Source organism: Pleurodeles waltl, chromosome 3_1 (assembly GCF_031143425.1).
Source record: "Pleurodeles waltl isolate 20211129_DDA chromosome 3_1, aPleWal1.hap1.20221129, whole genome shotgun sequence".
NCBI lineage: Eukaryota > Metazoa > Chordata > Amphibia > Caudata > Salamandridae > Pleurodeles > Pleurodeles waltl.
The window spans coordinates 1,390,406,493-1,390,427,790 of NC_090440.1; positions in this window are offsets into that span (position 1 = coordinate 1,390,406,493).

Below are 21,298 nucleotides of genomic sequence, written 5' to 3' on the forward strand. Positions count from 1 at the left end.
CATCCTGAGGAGAGCCCCACTGGTTCTGGGGTCAACTGTAGTCAGAATCCTTCGTCCAAATATATATCAGGGGGTTCCTCCTTCCAGTTGTCCATGGCTGCCGCTTCCAGTCCCGGTGTCCAGAAGAAATACACAACCAAGAGAGAGCTTGCCCCCTTGTGGAATAACTGTTTACCCTCCTGCACAGCATGCTGGGACATTTCAAAATAGAGTCACCCAGGAGTCTGTAGTCACATCTCTTCTGTGGGCCTCAGCTCTGCCCATCGATGATATCTCTCCAGGGCCTTTCTTACTAAAACCTCAAAGTGAAGGCCAATATTGTGTTGGATCTCATTTGTCTGACCGTCCTTGTATTTTCAGTGGGCTTGGACGGTCTGTCCCTTCTTCAGTGTGACAGCTAACTGATGGATGCTGATACTTCAACCCCGCCCTTTTCCTGCTCTGGACCTGAGTGAATCACTGTTAACCGTTTCCTTTGTGTGGATGGCCTTGCTTCCTGCTGCTGCAGAGAAATATAATTAACTTGGCACAGTAGGTAGACAAAAGGCCTGGGCTCTGATCCTGAGCTGTGCCAGAGAGAAATATGACAACCCTTGGTGACCCTTATGCTGTACGATATCTTCTTGGAACTCTCATATTTGGGTTTGGCATACAGACTCTGCCCCAGTTCGATACATCACTGGTCTCTACAGGCTAAGGGGGGGTGAACTGCGCTCAACGGCATATGAACATATGAACGGCATATCAACGGCCTAGGTGTATGTTAGAAATGGGGTCTTTGGTTGGCAGTCAGGTTACACCCTGTCCAAGCAAGGACCCTCACTCTAGTCAGGGTAAGTCGCACATAATCCAAATAATTCTGTGCCCACCCTCTGGTAGCTTGACACTGAGCAGTCAGGCTTAACTTAGAAGGCAATGTGTAAAGTATTTGTGCAATGAATCATGCAATAACACAGTATAGCACCACAAAAATACACCACCCAGTGTTTAGAAAAATATATAAAATGTATCTGATAAGATGCAGGTCAATATGATTAAAATGCAATAAGTATATGTTGAGATATCACTGTAAAAGTGATATAAAGGGGGTCATTCTGACCCTGGAGGTAAAGCCGCGGTCAGAAAAGGGAAACCGGCGGTTTCCCGCCGGTTTTCCCCTGGCCAAAGGAATCCTCCATGGCAGCGCTGCAAGCAGCGCCACCATGGGGATTCCGACCCCCTTACCGCCAGCCGGTTCCTGGTGGTTTACACCGCCAGGAAGAGGCTGGCGGGAACGGGTGTCGTGGGGCCCCTGGGGGCCCCTGCACTGCCCATGCCACTGGCATGGGCAGTGCAGGGGCCCCCTAACAGGGCCCCATTAAGATTTTCAGTGTCTGCTTGGCAGACACTGAAAATCGCGACGGGTGCAACTGCACCCGTCGCACCCCAGCAAATCCGCCGGCTCCATTCGGAGCCGGCTTAATCTTTGCTGGGGCTTTCCCGCTGGGCCGGCGGGTGATCTTTTGAAGATCGCCCGCCGGCCCAGCGGGAAAGTTAGAATGGTCCCCGCGGTCATTTGACCGCGGGGCGGTGTTTGGGCGGTTTCTGCCCGGCGGGCGGCACCCGCCGCCCGCCGGGGTCGGAATGACCCCCAAAGTGTCTTTAGTTTTTTAAAAGCAATACAAGTCTCTTTCAAGCACAAAGTACCTGGTTCGCGTTCAAAATCTCCGCAAAGAACTGCAGAGGATGAGATGCGTGGAAAACAACAGGGTGTGCGTTTATTTCTTGGGATGCACACGGCGATACGTTGTTTAGTTTTCACGCAGAGACAGCTATGCGTCGATTTCTGGTGCTCGGTCATAGATCCTTTTCAGCTTTCGGGGTTTTTGGACGCCCCGGGGACAATGCATGGATTTCCAACGCTGACAGGACGTAGTCACAGCGGCTGCGTCGATCCGGTGTGCGTTGCATGGAAATTTCTACCACACAGCAGTGCTGTGTCGATTTCTCTCTGGAAATCAGGCTGGGTCGTACGGCTCAGCTGTGCATCGATCCAGGGGGCGTGCGTCGAACTTCCGGTTGCCACGCTGGCGCTGCGTCGATCTTCTCGTTGCGAAGTCGGGCTGTGTCGTTCTGGTTCAGCATGCAGTGAATGTTTCACCGCGGTGCAGGCTGTGCGTCGTTTCTGGCAAACTGTGCATCGATTTTCACTGCACAAAGAGTCCTTCTTGCAGAGATGAAGTCTTTTTGGTCCTGAGACTTCAGAGAACAGGAGGCAAGCTCTAGCCAAGCCATTGGAGAACACTTCTCACCACAGCCACGGAGCAGCAAGGCAGTAGGGCAACAGCAAGACAGCAGTCCTTCACAGAAAGCAATCAGGTGAGTCCTTTGGGCAGCCAGGCAGTGTAGGAAAGTACCATCTTGCCTGGCATGTTACCCCCATATTTCACTGTATATATGTTGTTTTGGTCTATGTGTCACTGGGACCCTGCCAGGCAGGGCCCCAGTGCTCATAAGTATGTGCCCTGTATGTGTTCCCTGTGTGATGCCTAACTGTCTCACTGAGGCTCTGCTAACCAGAACCTCAGTGGTTATGCTCGCTCTGCTTTCCAAATTTGTCACTAACAGGCTAGTGGCTAAATTTACCAATTCAAATTGGCATACTGGTACACCCATATAATTCCCTAGTATATGGTACTGAGGTACCCAGGGTATTGGGGTTCCATGAGATCCCTATGGGCTGCAGCATTTCTTTTGCCACCCATAGGGAGCTCTGACAATTCTTACACAGGCCTGCCAGCGCAGCCTGAGTGAAATAACGTCCATGTTATTTCACAGCCATTTGCCACTGCACTTAAGTAACTTATAATTCACCTATATGTCTAACCTTCTCCTGGTATAGGTTGGGTGCAAAGTTACTTAGTGTGTGGGTACCCTGGCACTAGCCAAGGTGCCCCCACATCGTTCAGGGCAAATTTCCCAGACTTTAGGGGACACATTACACGAGTGCACTGTACGTAGGTCACTACCTATGTACAGCTTCACAATGGTAACTCCGAACATGGTCATGTAACATGTCTAAGATCATGGAATTGTCCCCCCAATGCCATTCTGGCATTGGGGGGACAATTCCATGATCACCCGGGTCTATAGCACAGAACCCGGGTACTGCCAAACTGCCTTTCCAGGGTCTGCACTGCAGCTGCTGCTGCTGCCAACCCCTCAGACAGGTTTCTGCCCTCCTGGGTTCCAGGCAGCCCTGGCCCAGGAAGGCAGAACAAAGGACTTCCTCTGAGAGAGGGTGTAACACCCTCTCCCTTTGGAAATAGGTGTGAAGGCTGGGAAAGAGTAGCCTTCCCCAGCCTCCGGAAATGCTTTGATGGGCACAGATGGTGCCCATCTCTGCATAAGCCAGTCTACACCGCTTCAGGGATCCCCCAGCCCTGCTCTGGTGCAAAACTGGACAAAGGAAAGGGGAGTGACCACTCCCCTGACCTGCACCTCCCAGGGGAGGTGCCCAGAGCTCCTCCAGTGTGTCCCAGACCTCTGCCATCTTGGAAACAGAGGTGTCTGTGGCACACTGGACTGCTCTGAGTGGCCAGTGCCAGCAGATGACGTCAGAGACTCCTTCTGATAGGCTCTTACCTCTCTTGGTAGCCAATCCTCCTTCCTAGGTAGCCAAACCTCAGTTTCTGGCTATTTAGGGTCTCTGCCTTGGGGATCTCACCAGATAACGAATGCAAGAGCTCATCAGAGTTCCTCTGTATCTCCCTCTTCACCTTCTACCAAAGGATCAACCGCTGACTGCTCAGGACGCCTGCAAAACCGCAACAAAGTAGCAAGACCACTACTAGCAACCTTGTATCGCTTCATCCTGCAGGCTTTCTCGACTGTTTCCAGGTGGTGCATGCTCTGGGGGTAGCCTGCCTCCTCTCTGCAACAGGAGTTCTGAAGAAATCTCCCGTGGGTCGACGGAATCTTCCCCCTGCAACTTCAGGCACCAAAAGACTGCATCACTTGTCCTCTGGGTCCCCTCTCAGCACGTCGAGCATGGTCCCTGGAACTCAGCAACTCTGTCTAAGTGACTCCCACAGTCCAGTGACTCTTCAGTCCTAGTTTGGTGGAGGTAAGTGCTTGCCTCCCCATGCTAGACTGCATTGCTGGGTACAGCGTGATTTGCATCTGCTCCGGCTCCTGTGCACTCTTCCAGGATTTCCTTCGTGCACAGCCAAGCCTGGGTCCCTGACACTTTAACCTGCAGTGCACAACCTTCTGAGTTGTCCTCCGGTATCGTGGGACTCCCTTTTGTGACTTTGTGTGGACTCCGGTTCACTCTCCTTCCAAGTGCCTGTTCAGGTACTTCTGCGGGTGCCCCCTGCTTCTGTGAGGGCTCCCTGACTTGCTGGGCGCCCCCTCTGTCTCCTCCTCCAACTGGCGACATCCTGCTCCCTCCTGGGCCACAGCAGCACCCAAAAACCTCTACTGCAACCCTTGCAGCTAGCAAGGCTTGTTTGCAGTCTTTCTGCGTGGGAACAACTCTGCAAGCTTCATCGCAACGTGGCACGTCCGTCCTCCAAAGGAGAAGTTCCTAGCTCTCTTCTTTCTTGCAGAACTCCAAGCTTCTTCCAACAGGTGGCAGCTTCCTTGCACCCTCAGCTGGCATTTCCTGGGCTCCTGCCCACTCTCGACACTGTCGCGACTATTGGACTTGGTCCCCTTGTCTTACAGGTACTCAGGTCCAGAAATCCACTGTCGTTGCATTGCTGGTGTTTGTTCCTCCTGCAGAAACCCCCTATCACGACTTCTGTGCTCTCTGGGGGAAGTAGGTGCATTTTACACTTACCTTTCAGGGTCTTGGGGTGGGCTATTTTTCTAACCCTCACTGTTTTCTTACAGTCCCAGCGACCCTCTACAAGCTCACATAGGTTTGGGGTCCATTTGTGATTCGCATTCCACTTTTGGAGTATATGGTTTGTGTTGCCCCTATTCCTATGTGCTCCTATTGCAATCTATTGTAATTTTACACTGCTTGCATTACGTTTCTGGCTATTATCTGCATAATTTTGGTTTGTGTACATACATCTTGTGTATATAACGTATCCTCATACTGAGGGTACTCACTGAGATACTTTTGGCATATTGTCATAAAAATAAAGTACCTATATTTTTAGTACTTCTGTGCATTGTGTTTTCTTATGATATTGTGCATGTGACACCAGTGGTATAGTAGGAGCTTTACATGTCTCCTAGTTCAGCCTAAGCTGCTTTGCCATAACTACCTTCTATCAGCCTAAGCTGCTAGAAACACCTCTTCTACACTAATAAGGGATAACTGGACCTGGCACAAGGTGTAAGTACCTCTGGTGCCCACTACAAGCCAGGCCAGCCTCCTACAGGCAGTTCTTCTAGGCAGGATGCAGGTTCTGGTTCAGGTTTCCTTCTCCAGGAAGCGTTGGTAGGGGCAGAGGCCCTGTTTAAGTAACCAAATGTGCCTTTGAAGTGGTGGAGACTTCAAAGAGTGGCTTAGAAGTGCACTAGGTCCCCTTTCAGTTCAATCTTGTCTGCTAGGGTCCCATTAGGGGGTGTGGCAGTCCTTTGTGTGAGGGCAGGGTACAGTCCTTTGACATGTAAGTGTCAGGCCCTCCACCCTCCCAGCCCAGGAAGACCCATTCAAAATGCAGATATACTCAAGTGAGGCTGAGTATCCTGTGTCTGGGGGGTGTCTGAGTGAATGCACAAGGGAGCCGTCAACTAAATCCAGCCAGACGTGGATTGTAAGGCACAGAAGGATTTAAGTGCAGAGAAATGCTCACTTTCTAAAAGTGGCATTACTGGAATAGTAATATTAAATCCAACTTCACCAGTCAGCAGGATTTTGTATCACCATTCTGGCAATACTAAATATGACCTTCCTACTTCTTTCATATCAGCAGCTACCACTCAAACAGTATATGAGGGTAACCCCAATGTTAGCCTATGAAGGAAGCAGGCCTCACAGAAGTGTAAAAACAAATTTAGGTGTTTTACACTACCTTGACATGTAAACTACACAGGTACATATCCTGCCTTTTGTCTACACAGCACCCTGCCTTAGGGGCTACCTAGGGGACACCTTATGTAGAAAAGGGAGAGTTTTAGGCTTGGCACATACTTTTAAATGCCAACTCGAACTGACAGTGAAACTGCACACACAGGCCTTGCAATGGCAGGCCTGAGACAAGGTTAAGGAGCTACTTAAGTGGGTGGCACAATCAGTGCTGCAGACCCACTTGTAGCATGTAAGCTACAGGCCCTGGGCACACACAGTGCACTCTACTATGGACTTTTAGGTAAATTAAATAGTTCAATTGGGTATGATCCAATGTTACCATGTTTAAAAGGGAGAGAGCATGTGCACTTTAGCACTGGTTAGCAGTGGTAAAGTGCACAGAGTCTTAAAACCAGCAGAAACAGAATCAAAAAATTGGAGGGAGGCAGGCAAAAAGTGAGGGGTGACCACCCTAGGGCTGTCAGGTCTAACAGTGTATAATGAGGTTTTACTGCAGGCAAGACAGTAAACCACACCGACTTTCCCTATGAATGTGTACTAACAATATGAGGTCTACCCCGGGTCAATATCCAATCCTGTAGAGTCCCATCTGTGTGCAGTTACCAGAGTGCACACAACAGGAGTCTCACATTTATAATCTCCACACGTGTGCACACTTGCGTGCACATGTGTTCATGTGTAGCCAGCCAGGTGCCCCTTACCCTTGCTGCATCTCAGCAGCCTTGTCTTAAAAGGCAGATACTGTATGAAAACATGTGAAGCCCATGTACTGTGTATTTATTATGGGTGAGTCACCAGTCGTGGGACTTACCCACAGTGAAAAGGTCACATACCAGGTGGTCAAAAAGAAACAAAATCCAGATAGATTTGAATGGTTAAACCCATCACCTTACACAACCCAATTACACAGCAAACGAAATAGGCAGTTTCCACCAGAGGTGGGCGAAGTAGGCGGGATCTGAGGGTAGAACGTTTCCATGCTTTTTAATTTGACAAAAACAGCTTCCTTACTTGAAGTTAAATGGCAACCATCCCAGGACAGTTAAGAACGACATTTGGAATGCCTCAACTGAAGCTGAAAGGGAAAGGGAAAGGATCTCCAGTGCTGTGAAGCCGAGGGAGGGGCAGACAGCTGAACAAGCCTTCTTGCCAGGGTGACTGCTTCTTGAAAGAAATGTAAATGGATGAATTTGGTTAATCTCCAAATGTAAAGGCTGCTTGGGAGTCACTTGAAGATTATTCTTTTTGACAGGTATTGGACGTTGACCTGATGAGCTGTGGAGTGCATGCTTTTAATGGTCACTTAGAAAAAATGCTTGCTCTACGTTCAGTCTACATATTACTCAGATCTATATTTTGGAAACTTGTTTTTTTAATCTTAAGCCTACATCTTTTTGTGCCTATCTTATATTGTGTGTAATTTTTTACATATTCACGGTGCTTTCAGTAACAGGCTGGAACATTGTAACACTAAAAACTCACAAGTCACTATTACCCACTGCATCAACCAGAATTAAATTCTGAGGCACTCTGGTTACACACACTGATATATGCAATGATCACATTAACCAATAGAGGTTTCACAACATAATAAAGTGCATCTCTCACTGATTTAACTTGCATATATTTGTTACTTTGTATGCATGTACCTGAAGGTGAAAGACCAACAAATATGTTGTTCTTTTTAGCCATGCCTTTCATCCCACCCACCACTCACTAACACCACCCCCTTTGGACTTGTGATCACAGTTCCCATACTTATTTTAATACACTTCGACCACTGCTTACCACACCCACATAATAAATTCCTCTCAGAATCAGTTCTCCCCAACCAAATAATGACTGTTACAACATAACTTATTTCACACCCGCTCTCTATCAAATATTCATCCTTACCACCTTTAAGAGATTCACAACACATTATACACATTTCACCTGTCTATCACTGCTCCATCCTCAAGCTAGGATGTAGATTTGACAATCTGAATTCTTCCCCTTCTTTAATTTGTACTCTTGAATATTTTTCATGTCTCTAATCTCTCACAATTTGTACCACCCACATAGATAGCCCTGTTTAATAGTTTTAGTTTCATGCTTAATTTGCACAGTTAGTTTAAAATATTTACCATATTCCATACCATCATAAGATTGTGTATTCTCCGAGATAGGCAAATCCTCATATGACCTATTCAAATCCAACCAGTAAGGAGACAAAAATTAATTATTATTAAATATATACAAACAAACACTGTGCATGACAACCCATAAAAAAATGGAAGCTGTGTATGCGTAATACCCTCCTCTGCAGAAGAAAGAAGGAAAGTGCCTATGAAACAGTGCTTAAGCTTGATCATAACCGAATACACATGTATCATTTTAGTATGTTATCTTGAGATCCAGTAACTAAACTTTCACTATGTTTTAGTGTATTATGTTTCACATTATCATGAGCTGTAGTTAATTCAACTTTTGTAGAGACACTTCCCATCAAAGGTAGTAAGCACAGCAACATGCTAAATAAAACTATTAATAGTGTTAATAAAATAAAGTAATAATTTTACAGCATTTGCTGTACTCATCTTCTATTAAGACTAAAAAGTCACTGTGAAGCTCAAAATGCAATAAAAACTTTCTTTAAAACAATGATACATGTATTCCTTTCTTTCTAAATAATTAAAAATAATCTTTTGTTTTTCAAAGTCTTTCATTTACTTTGAAAATTCAATCTTTGCAGTCTTTAAAAATGTTCAAGGTGGTTCTTGTTTTTCTGAGTCACATTCAAACTTACCTTCCTTACTGTATTGTCAACAATTTACTGGGCTGTACATCTCAGAGTCTGATCCTTCTTCCTCTAACACTGTAGCTAGATATACACATTGAGTTAATGCATACTTTGTATTTGGAGTTGCCTTCTAGCTGGTCTTCTAGCAACAGGTGACTCACTTTCACTATATTCTGAATCCATTGCTTCAGATATTTTGATTGGCTTTAGTCTTTTTTGTTTCTCTGGCAATGCTTTCTGTTGCATGTCCTTTTCAATTACTTATTTTCTTCTGTACCCTCAGTTCTTTCTTTTCACTTGTTTCTCCACTCACTGATGGACATGCACCTTGATCAATTTCTACTGCATGATTCACTGTGAACTGTTTTATTTCCTCTGGCAGTTTTTGTAACTCCATTTTTAACTGTAATCCTTCATGTTTGGATCCAATACTACTCTTCTTGCTGCCACTCATGGCCTTGACTTGCAACAGCTCTTCAATGTGATCTCCACTTTAATCCTGGATAGAAACACCACTACTAATGGTACCAGGTTTTTCACCAGAACTTTTACATTCGCTGATTTGGATTTTTATGACTTCATTGTCTTTATCAGTTTCAAAAATTGCATTGCCCCTCCGGATCCAGACCATAGCCTGAACTTGACTTTTTGAATCAGTTGTTGTTTTCGTTTTCACCACTTCTTCATCTGCCACCTTCGCTCTTTTTGTGTGAACAGCGTGGATCCACTACAACATTCCTGTGCACTCCACCTAGGTGTTCGTCAAAGCAATCCTTCCTCACATGTTTTTGGACCACTATCCAGTCTCCAAGGTTCAATCTATGACATAGTACCTCCTTTGTTGCTTTCATTGCAGCATTCACCTTATACGGAACAGATTGCACCTTATCAGCCAGTCCTTTGCAGTAATCTAGCACAATGTCATCAGCTATTGAAATTAATTCATCTGAAGGAATATAAGACAATCTCATTGCTCTACCCATGATAACTTCATGAGGTAAAAGACCATCTTTTTTCTCTATGGTATATCTGATGCTCAACCAAAGAAGGGGAAGAGCATCTGACCATTTCAAACCAATAGTAGCACAGACTTTAATCAATGTGTTCTTAAGAGTTCCATTCATCTTCTTAACCACTCTAGATAATTGATGAATATAACTACAATGCAGCATCTGGTTAATTTGAAAGGCAGTATACATTATTTGCAAAACCTGAAGTTTAAAATGTAAGACATGCTATGTCTCAATAGAATTTGGCAAGCCAAAATATTGTGTCAGTTCCCTGAACAAATGTTTATTAACTGTAAGGCTAACTGATCTCCAAGTGGGATAGGTTAGAAAAGAAACAGACAATAACCAAGGTATATTTCAAGAAATTACAAACAGTCATCGTGACAAAATCTTGGAGTCTGATTTGCAAGAATGATTCATCACAATCAATGTCCTCTTTCCCTGATTATTTATCTGGCCTGCCAAACGGCTGGAGCACAAACGTCCTGCAACATTTCTAAAATTTTGTTTTTTTTCCCAGTATTTCCTAAAGGTGAGAATCATAGGATCTCACCATGAATAAGAATGACTATGAAAATACCTTGCAAAAAGATGTAACACCATATGAAAGAATGTATTTGGTTTCAAAACTGACATACAAATCTTGATGATAGTTCTTGTAGCCCAATTATTTCCTAACTGCTTTTCTTGTCTTCTGCAGCATCCTCTCAAAGGTCTCTCAACTCGCTCAAAGAAGCCACGTGTTCTGTATTTTGTATAGTATTTATTCTATGTTCATCATTTTAAGTTTCTTAGTCCACTGTTTCATCTTCAACTGCACCATATCTAGCTATTTATTCAGCATAGTTATTTCTAAGACTAACCAAATCTCTTCCTGCCTTATGGGCAGCCCACTTTTGGTTGCTATATTGCTTTCAAAAGATAATGATTGCTCTTTGTGGGTGTTTCAGAAGATGTCATAAGGCCTATGTGTGACCATAGTACCATAAAATATTCTGTGCTTATCAATCAGCTGGAGAGAAACATAATAGGAAGCGCTGGTCTTGCTATTCTCAGCTCCTTATCAAACAGGGAACAAACTGGAGACAATAGTGGCTACAAGTCTAACTCATTTATTTTCCCATGTGGGGTGCCGCAGGGATCTTATTTATCTCCTATGCTCCTTAATATTTATGTTACCCTCTGAAGAAACTCATGCAGTTTTTCTGTTATATCTTACGCTGGTGATACACAAATGGGTGTATCAATTCCCTCGGATGTTGGTGCTGTTGCTAAAAACCTTTAACAACTGCTAGGGCCATATTTCAACCTGGATGCAGGAAAACTGTCTAAAGTTAAACTCAGATAAAACAGAGGTCATCCTCTTTGGAAATGATCCTTCATTTCTGACTGATGCTTGGTTGCTGGCAAACCTTTGCCAGCTTCCTTCCCCAGTTCGGAAGGCCAAAATTAAGGGGTTTTGTTTGATGAGCAGCTGGGTTTCTCTGAACACATTAACCAAATAATGTCTTCCTGTTTCTATTTAATCAAGATGTTAAATAAGGTCTTTCCATACATGCCCCATAAGATGCAAAAATGGTGAAAGTGGTTCTTGTCCTTTCCATGGTAGATTATTGCTGTGCACCCTACCTGGGCATTAACAAGTGTTCCTAATCTAAGCTTCAATCACAACAAAATGCAGCTGCCCGTCTGCTTCTGAAAGTACCTAAGTTAAGCCCTATAACTAAGAAGATCCATGACCTTTCTTGGTTGCCGATTTCTGAAAGAGTAAAGTTTAAGGCTCTCAGCATCATCCATAAAGCCTTGTGTGGTACTGGCCCTCTTTATTTTCAAAAGGTATTTAAGTGGTATGTTACACGTCGTGAACTAAGATATTCTTCTACTAAATTGGTACCCATCCCCAAAATTAAGAAGACCAGATGAGGAGGCATAAGCTTTTCATTTCTGGCATGTAAACGTGGGAATTCCCTACTCCTGCCCATTAGATCTCAAACTCATTTCATCCCTTACAGGAAGTCGTTAAAACATTTTTTTCCAGTTCCGCTTTTAAATTGGCTGTTGTCTCATCTGTTACTTAGAGGTTGCTAGACCCTTCGGTATTCGTGTGCTTTGCAAATTCTTTACTTGCTTACAGTTAACCAAAATCATACACCACACCAAAACCATAACGCCTGTCTGTACACGTTATCACATTTGAATTTTTTCGGCAAGCTTCAAGCCTTTGTCAATGCAACCAACTCTGCCACTTGTTCTCAACTTACAACCAGCAGATAGTATGCTTCCAAAATTTCAAAAGTGGAACATTCTGAATAGGCCACCTTCAATACTCCATACTGGTATCTCAAACAAGAACCATCAATAAATAAAGCCAGATCAGCCATTTCCAAAGGAGTTGCTTTAAGATCTGGTCTTTGTTTGGTACATAATTCAGTAACCACAATACAATCATGCTCAGTTTTATTGTCCTCATCCTCATTTTGATCAGTGTCCCTGTCTTCACAACATTTGTCTGGAACAGGAAGCAGTGTTGCCGGATTTAGTGAGTTGCATCTCTTATTGAAATATTCTCTGCTACAAGAATGACCTGCTCATATCTGGTTAGTGGACTGCCATGTGGTGATTCCTTGTACATGTAAATTGGGATCTCAACAGCATGTGTGACATATACCACTCTGTCTGCCAGGGTGGTAACAGCCGCCAGGCTGGAGTCTTCAGTCTCCAGCCAGGCGGCCGTCACTGTCCCACCCGTGGGATTATGACCCCGCCTTCTGCCATGGTTTTCGTGGCATTCTTACCGCCTCGAAAACCTTGGCGTAGGCACTATCAGCGGCAGGGAATCCCTTCCCTGATACTGATAGGGGTCTCCCACTCCCTTCCCCTCCCCAGAGTATTCCCCCACCCACCCACCCGCTCCTCCTCCCAACCCTCCACAACATACAGCACATTCACGCACCAACTCATACAAGCATACACACACACATACCCACATTCACCCACGCATGCATACATACATTCACACACACATCCACACACACTGACATACATACAAGCACACATACATGCACACAACACAACATACACGCACACTCACACCCATTCATGCACACACGCATACCACACGCCACACACCCGCATGCACACACACCCAAACATACATCCACACCCCCACACACACACAACACCCCTTCCCCTGTCAGAGCACCCGACTTACCTGCTTGCAGGGGGTCCTCTGGCAGGAGGCAGGACGTGGCGCTGCTGCCAGCAGCAGTATCTGCCAGCAGCACTCCACCAGGCCGTATCATGAATCATGATATGGTCTGCAGCCGTCTACTGGCGTGGTGCTGCTGCTGGCAGCAGCGCCACCTTATTGCCGTCCGCCGTCATGAACGTAGCCGGAATTCAGGCAGCCTTCTGGCAGAATTCCGGCTACGGTCATAATATGGCAGACGGTAGGTAGCAGCGGCGACTGTGTTTTGGTGCCCGTGACCATGGCGGTAGGCAGTCATTACCGCCATTGACATAATGAGGGCCTATATCTGCACTTTGTTCAACATCAGTCCAAGCAGCTGCAACTTATTTCAGACAGCCAGGACGCCTTATAGCTACTGGATCCAACTCAGCTGACAGACAGGCTACTGGTCTCATTACCCCACCATATCACTGTGTAAGAATTGACAATGCACACCCACCCTTCTCTAGGTAGTACAAAAGAAAGGTCCAACTATAGGCAGACATTCCAAGGGCTGGCACACTTCCTAAACTCTAAAAATATTCAGAATGCCTCTGAACATTGTTTGTCAAATGGTAAAAGATATTTTATGTCCTTGTGAGTACAGGGGTTTTGTAGTAATGGAAATATTTGGAATCTGCTGAGGAAATTAACCAGCAATTCCTAGAAACTTCCTCAACTCTCTCTGGAGGTAGGAGGATTCATTTTCAGAATTGCAGAAATGTGTTCTTTTGCGTCATTCCTCACACCCCTCTCAATGTGGTAACCAAGATAGAGTACTTCCTTTTTACTGTACTGCATCTCAGTTGGGGAATTTTTATGACCGCTAGCAGCTAAATGATTCAGCAAAGCAATTGTGTCAAGTACAATCCTTTTTTGTCTTCAATGCAACCAAAAAATCATTCATATATTGCACTAAGACTGAGTTACAGGGCAACCTCAAATGTCCTAGATCGTTCTTTAGAATTTGGCTATAGGCTAACGGACATTCAGTGTACTCTTGTGGAATTTTAAACCACACGAGAGCGTCATTTTGAAATTGAAACGTAAGAACAAATTGGTTCTCCTCGTGAACAAGAACTGAGAAGAATGCTTGAGATAAGTCAATTACTGTATACCAGTCTGCATCTCAAGGAATTCAGAACACAATCACGGCTGGATTAGGGACCACTGAACAGTATGGGATGACAGTTTTATAAATTTTTCCTAGATCCATCTTAATGTGCAATTTCCCAGTAGGATTCTTTACCCACATTAAGGGTAGAATTGCAAGGCCTACCAAGCATTTCCCGAAGGATTCCCTGCTTAATCATTTTTTTCAATAACTGATTTCGTTCCTTCCTCTGCTTGTCTCAAAAGTTTATATGGCTTAATTCCGGAGAAAATTACACCAGGTTTCATTATTATTTTAAATGGTTCAGCACTTTTTATCAATGCTATCTCTTTACCAGGGAAATCCCACACCCCAGCCAGACATCTACCAGTAGCTCACAAGTTACTCATATGAAGAAGCCTATTCTAAAACTTTCAAGACATTTTCTTAAACTAAATGGATGTCAACTCCAGTGGACTTACTAGTGTGAAGTTGATTGAAGGTAACAACTTCAATGAAGTATCTATTCAGACTGTTTGGGCAACAGAATCTCTTACATCAAATATCAGGGCCGGGGGTAAATTTGGCAGCATAGGGCATCACAGTATTATAGATTCAAAACAGGAATATCAGAATATTTTAAGACAAGTACAATAAGTTCTTATCTGTTCATCCATTACATAATTGCTGAATAAGACCAGCTATTTCAAGAGATCTGAACGTGTAAGCACAAACAAATCTGACGATTTGAAAATTACCATCAATAAACACTTGCCTACCAAACGAAGTGTATCTACATCAATCTTCTCTGACTCACATAACAAATCCAAGGCTCCAGTATACGTCATAACACCAGCCAACGAACAGGCAGGATTCATAAGAATAGGGAAATATCCTGAACAATGTGTTGGGAATAACGCAGACGTTTCCCACACAAGCGGAACCACGCTTGCTGGAACAACGCATAGCTTTTTCTGTGCCTTAACTACGCATGTGCTGAACTAGGCAGATGTGTGGTTAAGGCAGAGAAAACGGCAGAGTCCATCAGGAGAGGACGTGGTCAGGTAAGTGGTGTTGGGGGTAGTTTTTAGGGGTGAGGGGGTGGATAAAGGGCTTGGGGTAGGGCTTGCTTTTTTAGGGGGTTTTGTGGGGTTTTGTTTGGGGTAGGGCTTAGCGTGTGGCGTCGCATAGGGCTGGGAGGGAGTTTTTAGAGGTGGGGTGGATAAAAAGAACTTGGGGTGGGGGGTTGGACTATTTTTTTTTTAGGGTGGATTGGGAGAGGGCGCGGTCGGGTAAGTGGGGCTGGGGCAGGGTTGGGGGAGTACTTTTTAGGGGTGGGGTGGATTGAGGCCTTCGGGTGGGGGGTTGAGTTATTTTTTTTAGGGGTGAGGGTGTGGGGGTTGGGGTAATTTTGTTTTTAGGGTGGGTGTGTGGGTTGGGGTAGTTTTGCTTTTAGGGGTCGGGGTGTCTGGGTAGTTTTGTTTTTAGGGTGGGTAGGGGGTCAGTTGTTTTTAGGGTGGGTGGGGGGTCAGAAAATATTTTAGGGCTCTGGGTGGGTGGGGAGTGTCGGGGTAGTTTTGTTTTTAGGGGCGGGTGTGGGGAGGTCAGGGCAGTTTTGTTTTTAGGGCGGGTGGGGGGTCGGGTAGTTTTGTTTTTAGGGCTTTAGTTTTGTTTTGATGGTGGGTGGGGGTTGGGGTTGTTTTGTTTTTAGGGTGAGGTGGGGTCAGGGTAGTTTTGTTTTTAGGGCGGGTGGGGGTCAGGGAAGTTTAATTATTAGGGGTGGGGTACTTTTGGGCCTTAGGACGGGTGGGGGGGTTGGGGTAATTTTGATTTTAGGGGCGGAGATGCAGGGCCAGGGTAGTTTTGTTTTTAAGGCGGGTGGGGGTTGGGGTAGTTTAAGTATTAGGGATGGGGTATTTTTAGGACTTAGGGTGGGGGATCAGGGTAGTTTTGTTTTAGGGGCAGGGTGGAGGGTCAGGTAGTTTTGTTTTTAGGGCAGGTAGGGGTCAAGGTAGTTTAAGTATTAGGGGTGGGGTACTTTGGGGCCTTATGGTAGGTGGGGGGTGGCATGATAGAACCACACATGCCATTCCCACACATGCCTTTCTAGGCATGCATTTACAATGAAAAAGCATTGTAAAGGCATGTGTGGTAAAGGCATGCATGGAAACAATGAGGTCGTTGTTCTGACCACGTTGTTAAGGCATGCACAGTTCTCACGTGTTGTTCTATCATACACTCATAAAAATTAGCTTTCTATCTGCTTATGAAAATAGCAGGTACAGAGAGACAAATTAAATTCAGTGCTGAAAACATACCATGTAAAAGAACATCATTTGATCAGCTTACGAGAACATTGGACGAGTTTGCCCTTTAATAAGTTACCTTCTCAAGCTTTGAAAATATTGCAATAAAAATAAAATGGGCCGGCCAAGCGGAGGCCTGTTCACTTTAATAAATAAAAACTTGTGTATTAAAGCTCATTGTTTATTATTAGCTCAATATAAAAACAATTGTTAATAGTTCTTTTGGAAGATGGAGGGAAAAACATTTGGTGGGTGATTCTAACCCTGGCGGTCGGTGATAAAGCGGCGGCCAACCCGCCAACAGGCCGGCGGTCCAAAAAATGGAATTCTGACCCTGGCGGCAACCGCCAACACAGCCCGCCACATTAACACTCCGACCGCCACCGCGGTACAGACAAACAGCGCAGCGGTCACCGCCAACAGGCAGGCGGCAGACAATGTACCGCCCACAGTATCACAACTCACCAATCCGCCACCTTTTCGGGGGCGGGAGCCCCGCCGATAAAAACACGGCGGAAACAGACTACGGACGGGAAAACGCTCACCAAAACACACTCCACGAGTATGGAGGACAGCATGGACCCCGAATTAAACATCCTACCTGCACTCGTCTACCTGCTCATCTACCACGAGTACGAACTCCGGCGCAGACGATAACGGTGAGTACTGCACCTACGACACACGGGAGGGGGGAGGATGAAAGGTTACGTGCACACACATATGCGACCCCCATCCCCCCAAACTATGTACACACCAATGCAGAGCAACAATGCACAGTGACACCACCCAAACCCCCCTGAAAAATGCAAAGACATAATTAAATTGTGAACCAAATTTTTATATAAAAAATAGACTCTGAGATGTATCGGCAACTATGCAAAATATCCATAACAAAATAATACTATACACACTGCCATGGAGAACCGAGGCAATTAGTCCGCTACATCCAAGTCAAATGGAACAGTCCATGGGCTACAGTGTAGCGACACAAGGGCAAAGCCCACACAGGAGACCTGAGTCCTTTGGAGAGAACACTGCAGGGGCATCTGATGAAAATACTACAGGCACCTCAGGGGGAAGGGAAGGGGGGGGCACCACAGCCACATGAGTCCACGACGCAAGATCCACGAAGGGGCCACCATGCCCACTGTGCCATCCTGGGGAGTGCAAAGCCACAGTCTCTCAAGTCTCTACAGTGGGTGGCTTGCCCACTGTACCATCCTGGGGAGTGCAAAGCCACAGTCTCTCAAGTCTCTACAGTGGGTGGCTTGCCCACTGTACCATACTGGGGAGTGCAAAGCCACAGTCTCTCAAGTCTCTACAGTGGGTGGGTTGCCCACTCTGCCATCCTGGGGAGTGCAAAGCCACAGTCTCTCAAGTCTCTACAGCGGGTGGGTTGCCCACTCTGCCATCCTGGGGAGTGCAAAGCCACAGTCTCTCAAGTCTCTACAGTGGGTGGGTTGCCCACTCTGCCATCCTGGGGAGTGCAAAGCCACAGTCTCTCAAGTCTCTACAGTGGGTGGGTTGCCCACTCTGCCATCCTGGGGAGTGCAAAGCCACAGTCTCCCAAGTGGATAACAGTCTCCACTGGTCAAGGAGGAGGCATGGTGGGCACATGAACCATAAACAGTGCTTGAGATGAAGGGGCCCAGCGGAGCGGTGCTTGACAGGAAGGGCCCAGCGGAGCGGTGCTTGAGACGGCGGGGCCCAGCGGAGCGGTGCTTGACAGGAAGGGCCCAGCGGAGCGGTGCTGGAGACGGCGGGGCCCAGCGGAGCGGTGCTTGAGATGAAGGGGCCCAGCGGAGCGGTGCTTGACAGGAAGGGCCCAGCGGAGCAGTGCTTGAGACGGCGGGGCCCAGTGGAGCGGTGCTGGAGACGGCGGGGCCCAGCGGAGCGGTGCTTGAGATGAAGGGGCCCAGCGGAGCGGTGCTTGAGACGGCGGGGCCCAGCGGAGCGGTGCTTGAGATGAAGGGGCCCAGCGGAGCGGTGCTGGAGCCGGCGGGGCCCAGCGGAGCGGTGCTTGAGATGAAGGGGCCCAGCGGAGCGGTGCTTGAGACGGCGGGGCCCAGCGGAGCGGTGCTTGAGATGAAGGGGCCCGGCGGAGCGGTGCTGGAGCCGGCGGGGCCCAGCGGAGCGGTGCTTGAGATGAAGGGGCCCGGCGGAGCGGTGCTGGAGACGGCGGGGCCCAGCGGAGCGGTGCTTGAGATGAAGGGGCCCAGCGGAGCAGTGCTTGAGACGGCGGGGCCCAGCGGAGCGGTGCTTGAGATGAAGGGGCCCAGCGGAGCGGTGCTGGAGCCGGCGGGGCCCAGCGGAGCGGTGCTTGACAGGAAGGGCCCAGCGGAGCGGTGCTTGAGACGGCGGGGCCCAGCGGAGCGGTGCTGGAGACGGCGGGGCCCAGCGGAGCGGTGCTTGAGATGAAGGGGCCCAGCGGAGCGGTGCTGGAGCCGGCGGGGCCCAGCGGAGCGGTGCTTGAGATGAAGGGGCCCAGCGGAGCGGTGCTTGAGACGGCGGGCCCAGCGGAGTGGTGCTTGAGATGAAGGGGCCCAGTGGAGCGGTGCTGGAGCCGGCGGGGCCCAGCGGAGCGGTGCTTGAGATGAAGGGGCCCAGCGGAGCGGTGCTGGAGACGGCGGGGCCCAGCGGAGCGGTGCTTGAGATGAAGGGGCCCAGCGGAGCGGTGCTTGAGACGGCGGGGCCCAGCGGAGCGGTGCTTGAGATGAAGGGGCCCAGCGGAGCGGTGCTGGAGCCGGCGGGGCACAGCGGAGCGGTGCTTGAGATGAAGGGGCCCAGCGGAGCGGTGCTTGAGATGAAGGGGCCCAGCGGAGCGGTGCTGGAGCCGGCGGGGCCCAGCGGAGCGGTGCTTGAGATGAAGGGGCCCAGCGGAGCGGTGCTGGAGCCGGCGGGGCCCAGCGGAGCGGTGCTTGAGATGAAGGGGCCCAGCGGAGCGGTGCTTGAGACGGCGGGGCCCAGCAGAGCGGTGCTTGAGATGAAGGGGCCCAGCGGAGCGGTGCTGGAGCCGGCGGGCCCAGCGGAGCGGTGCTTGAGATGAAGGGGCCCAGCGGAGCGGTGCTTGAGATGAAGGGGCCCTGCGGAGCGGTACTTGAGATGGCGGGGCCCAGCGGAGCGGTGCTTGAGATGAAGGGGCCCAGCGGAGCGGTGCTGGAGCCGGCGGGCCCAGCGGAGCGGTGCTGGAGACGGCGGGGCCCAGCGGAGCGGTGCTTGAGATGAAGGGGCCCAGCGGAGCGGTGCTGGAGCCGGCGGGGCCCAGCGGAGCGGTGCTTGAGATGAAGGGGCCCAGCGGAGCGGTGCTTGAGACGGCGGGGCCCAGCGGAGCGGTGCTTGAGATGAAGGGGCCCAGTGGAGCGGTGCTGGAGACGGCGGGGCCCAGCGGAGCGGTGCTTGACAGGAAGGGCCCAGCGGAGCGGTGCTTGACAGGAAGGGCCCAGCGGAGCGGTGCTTGACAGGAAGGGCCCAGCGGAGCGGTGCTCTTCTGCACGGCGGGCCCTGTTCAGCGGTGCCTATCTTCACGGCGGGCCCTGTTCAGCGGTGCTCTTCTGCACGGCGGGCCCTGTTCAGCGGTGCCTATCTTCACGGCGGGCCCTGTTCAGCGGTGCTCTTCTGCACGGCGGGCCCTGTTCAGCGGTGCTCTTCTGCACGGTGGGCCCTGTTCAGCGGTGCCTATCTTCACGGCGGGCCCTGTTCAGCGGTGCTCTTCTGCACGGCGGGCCCTGTTCAGCGGTGCCTATCTTCACGGCGGGCCCTGTTCAGCGGTGCTCTTCTGCACGGCGGGCCCTGTTCAGCGGTGCTCTTCTGCACGGCGGGCCCTGTTCAGCGGTGCACATCCAGTAGGTTCAAGGGAGCCAGACCTGGCCTGGCCTCCGTGCTCAGACGCCCTCCGTCCGTGATGTTCCTGGGCCCTTCGGTGACGGAGTCCTGGGCCCTTTGGTGTCCTCCTTTACAGCTGGGATGTGGCATGTGGGGCCCACCTGCTCCGCGCTCCTGCTGGCTGACGTCTCCGCCCTGCTGCCCTTACGCTCCTTAGATGGGGCTCTCGGGCCCTTGCCTCCCCTAGACGTTGTGGCTGGTGAAGTGGGCGAACTCTGCTCCTTGGGGGCAGCCGTGTCAGTCTTTGCACGGCGGCCCTTGTGTTTCCTGGTCCTCTTGCCGGGAGGGGGGTGGATGTGTCCTTGCTGCTGATGGAGGTGTCACTGCTGGCAAAGGGTGGGCTCCAGAACCCATGCACAACAGTGACACCCGAAGTTGGGCTGGTGGTGGCTGTGGTGCTCTTGGGACTCTTTGCAGATGGAGGGGGTAGGTCATCGGAGGGGAAGAGGTCAAGATTAGCCAGGAAAACTTTTTTAGGGCCAAGGTAAAAGGTAGGAGAAGTGGAGATGGAAGTGGAGGAAGAGGATGTGGTTGTAGGAGAGTCAGGTGTGCTGTCATTGGGTGAAGGTGCAGATGCTGTAGGCTGTTGTGAGGTGGATGTCTGTTGGGTGGGTGTCTGCCTGCGTTTGTGTGTCTTGGAAGGGGTGGTGACAGACACAGTGGGAGAGGACACAGGGGACGTGTAAATGGCAGTGGGGGTGGTGACTGCACGCGTGCGGACTGTACAGGAGGGTGTGGTGGTGATGGAAGCACTGGCTGATGTTGGTGTGCATGCAGGTGTGAGTGGAGACGTCACAGGGAGGGAGGAGGGAGACGAGGAGGAGGGGGACACAGGGGTGGTAGTGACTGTTGGGATGTCTGCATCTGTGTGTTGCTTGGGTGAGTGTTTGTGGGATCTGTGGTGCTTGTGTCTGGATGAGCTGCCCTTGGGTGTTGAGGTGTGTGCAGGCTGGTCAGATGGTGTGGAT